Source organism: Malania oleifera, chromosome 8 (assembly GCF_029873635.1).
Source record: "Malania oleifera isolate guangnan ecotype guangnan chromosome 8, ASM2987363v1, whole genome shotgun sequence".
NCBI lineage: Eukaryota > Viridiplantae > Streptophyta > Magnoliopsida > Santalales > Ximeniaceae > Malania > Malania oleifera.
Genome location: NC_080424.1, coordinates 53338241 through 53342373, shown reverse-complemented (window position 1 = coordinate 53342373; position 4133 = coordinate 53338241). Strand labels below are relative to the sequence as shown.

At 42.9% G+C, this 4133-nt stretch overlaps 1 non-coding gene across 1 annotated transcript; it reads right to left on the bottom strand.

Moving 5' to 3' along the window:
- Positions 1-562: 562 nt before the first annotated feature.
- On the bottom strand, positions 563-668 carry LOC131163160 (small nucleolar RNA R71). The gene has a single exon (XR_009138939.1). It is a non-coding gene; the product is annotated as a small nucleolar RNA R71 (small nucleolar RNA).
- Positions 669-4133: the final 3465 nt, after the last annotated feature.

Genomic DNA, 4133 nt, shown 5'->3' with positions numbered 1-4133 from the left:
AAAGTATGTATGTTTGGTCTACGTTCCTTGGAACTTGAGATAGTTCCCATAAATCCCAAGATTGAAAAATATCGTAGGTCTCTTAGGAAACTTATCTCTAATCCAGAGAAAGCTGAGTTGTCTGAACTGAAAGCTATGGCCAAAAATAACCCATCGATTCCTATTGAACAAATCACGGAACCCTTAGCTCCCTCCTTACCCGTGGTTGGAGAGCAACCCCTTCAGCCTTTTAGGGATTATTTTGTGCCTAATGCATACACCTCGCCATCTTGCATTCGGTTCTTGGATGTTTAGGTGACACAATTCGAGATTAAGACTTCAATCATCTTGATGCTGCCCACTGAAAATCCTTATCAGTATCTAGATGAGTTCTTGGTGATATGCTCCACTATCTGTATATCTAATTTTAGTGATGATGCCCTTCACCTTAGGATTTTTCCATTCTCTTTGATGGATGAGGCCAAATATCGGTTGAAGTCCTTAGAGCCAAACTCGATGACCAATTGGGCCACCATGTAGAATGAATTCTTGAAAATGTACTTCCTAATTGGGAAGACTAACCAACTGCAAAGCGAAATCACGAGTTTCACATAGATGGATGGCGAACTTTTCTTTAAGGCCTAGGAGCTTTTCAGGAACCTACTTCATAAATGCCCACATCATCAGATCTCCAAGTGGCAATCAATACAAAAATTTTATGAAGGATTAGCTTAGCGAGATAGGTCCATGGTTGATGCCTCGTGCAGAGGTACTTTCCTAAAAAAGCATGAGAATGAGGCATAGGAACTTTTCGAGAACCTAGTTAAGAATTTTTAGCAACATATGGTTGCTACTCGTAGACCCCCCAACCCATCCACTTCTAAACCTAAGGGAGTTTATGAGTTGCCAGCAAGCCATGGCCTAGCCCTTACCCTACACTCCATATCCAAAAAGTTAGATCAATGCTTGTCCTTAGGACCGCAATCGCATAAAATGGCAGGTGCGGAGGTTTGAGCAATCTACTCTAATCCTTCCAATACATTTTATAATTGCCCACATGCGCCTTCCCAGCCTGAACTTATGCAAGAGGAAATGAAAACCACCCACAATTGGTATGATAGGCGACCCCTATTCAAATACCTACAACCCTAGGTGGAAACAGCATCCCAATTTATCATGGAGATCGCAAGCTTTGGGTTTCAAATCCCAAATATCTCCACAAGCCCCTAATGCTTCACTTCCTCGTCCATCCTAAAATTTTCAAAATCATCCTGATTTAGCCCCCAGATCTTCAACCTTTCAATAGTCGTCTCCCTCCCAATGTAAGTGTGACACATTTCTAGAGACGGTGCTGAAAGCCCTTAAAATCATTGAAGTTGATCATCAAATAGATCAACAACTCCTTCATTCCCACTCTCAGTCTATCGTGAAGTTAGAAACCACCCTAGGGCAACCAGTTACCGTTTTGAGCTGGAGAGATGAAGAAAAATTGCCAAGTCAGCCTTTAGCAAACCCAAAGTGACAATATGGGGTGGAATGTGAACTAGACACTGGCTCCTCATCATACCTCGAGCAGGTCCTAGCATTGACCACTCTCCAAAGTGGGAGGATGGTAGATAAACGGGCTAATGAGCAACTGAGCGAGGTGGAGAATGAGTAAGAGGAGAGGGTTACACTCAATGTCGATTCTTGTAGTTTAAAACATAACCCCTATATTTCGTTATCCGTTCTTGGAGGGACCAAGCCACATTATGCCCCCTTTAGGGCCTTTCAGGTCTCTCTAGCACCATGCCCCATAGTTCTTCCTATGCCTTGTTCAGCTAAGAAGGGAGCCACAACTAAGTCCATTTTGGACGCATTTAGATGGCTTCAGGCCAACAAGCCCCTCTTGGATGCGATGATGAAAACACCTAGGAATGAAAAAATCATCAGGGACCTGTATAGGTTATAGAAAGAATCAAAGGAATCTATGAATGAACAAGTGAGGTTGATCAAGCACAGGAGCTTAATGACCATAAATCACCTTCCTCCTAGACTAAAAGACCCCGGTACACCAACCATTTCATGTGACATCGGCAATCATACTATTGATAAGACTCTTTTAGATTTAAGTGCGAGCATGAACATCCTTCCATACTCGGCCTACCATCAACTTAACCTTAGGAAGCTGAAGCCCACCCTGATCACAATGAGTCTTGCTGATGGATTCCTTAAAGAACCTTGAGGTATGGTAGAAGATGTGGTGGTCAAAGTGGGATAAATCTAATACCCTATTGATTTCATCATATTAGATATGGAGCTTTCCAAGAATCCGATTCCTGTCCTTCACCATTCTTAGCCACGGCTAATGCATGTATTCAATGTAGGGTAGGTATCATGGATATCTTTTTGGGCCATAGGCAACTTTGGTTGAATGTATTTCATGCTCTGCAATACCCATTAATGGTCATCCAAGCTAAGGACTGACTCAATTGATATAAATGTTGGGGAAAAGGACCCTTCAATTCAGTGGTGGGGGACCCTTTGGAAGATACACTTTAGCCTAAAAGCCTCCCCACCTCCAACCTGAAGGACCTGTATAGGCAATCTTCTGTAATTCATGATTCAGATTGGAGGCTAGAGGAAAAGTTGGGGGTATGAAAAAAAGGGGATGGCAAGAATAGAAGGGAGGACAACTTCCCTGTTGAACCAAGTTGAGTACGACATGAGCATTGATGCATTTTGCTAAAGACGGTAAATTTAGCACTTCTGGGAGGCAACCCAAGGATTTTTTTTTTCTTTTTGATTCCTTAAAGTGTACATTGTAGGTTTAGCAGGCTTTAGTGTCTTAAGAATAAGCTTTAGGAAACGTTGGGGCATAACTAGAAGGGCAACTTGCACAATATGGGCGACCTTGTCCAGCCCCTGCTTATTCTAAAATTTGAAAATATTGAATGTTTCAACCATGATCGCTACCATCATTGAGCTAGCACACGACCTAGTTCCCAATTAATAGCCCATTGTTCAAAACACTAAAGTGTGACCAATACAAGAGCTGGTGCGACTTGGATGGGATGATTAGAACTCATTTAAAATCTAGTGCCACACCTGACTCTTCAACTCCTACCAATTGTTGTGACTTGGGTGATTGTCGTCACCCCTCTCTGTCACTAGGTCCCCGATGCACCATATCTAAGTTAGATAGCCATTTGTCTGTAGTGTAACTTCAAAAATGTCTTCTCTACCTATCCCAGGGCAAGAATTTTCCCAAGACTCATCTCTGGACTTGTCTCAACCCACCGTCAAATGTCTGTGGCTTCGGGCCCTACCAAGATGACGTTCTTCGACAATGGGTCAGCTAACTTCAAGAGCATAGGAAGAAGCTTTGGGGGCAGTAAGGGCTTCATGCATACGGATGCGACAAAGCTCATGACGGGGATCGGCCCCACGACTAGGATTCAGTAGAGTCCCTAAAGATGCAATGGTTACCGACTGCAAACTTGCAGTTGCGTCTGCTGCATTCTTCTGTGCCACCTCCTATTGTCCAACCCCTGGCGGCCAAGCCTAACCAACAAAAGCTGTTGCATCCCTTCCCATCATATCAATCACTCCCACCGGTGGCCCTGCCTAACCAGAAAATGCCACTCCAGGCTTTCTTGCCACGTTGCTTATGTCCTCATATTTTCCTCAATCAGCTTCGGTACCTGAGAGAGACAGTGCTAGCTCGTGATGCCACATTAGCCAAACCATTGCTATTTTCATCTAATTTAGATTTTGACTCCAACTTAGATCTATAGAGTCATTTTGATTTCTCTTGATTCGTGTATTGTGCTTCTGCGACACTTTTTTGCTTATTTTTATTTTCTTTTCTTTTCCTTTATTTCCTTACATCATGTTTTTGATTGGCAGGCCAACCACTTGCACTGCTCCTAACTGATTGTACTGCCTTTTGACGTGAATGAAATATACATAGTGTTTTTGGATGCTTTAGATGTATTTTGTGCTACAGTGTCTTCTTGCATCCATGTTGTTGCTGGTTTCTATATGTTTGATATAGATACATAGAGTGCTTCTATTTGCACCATGTGGTATTTCCTCCCATGCACACCAGGTTCTCTCCTTCTATACTTCAGTGACAACACTGAAGTTCTAAGTTGGGGATAGGGCATAGGACA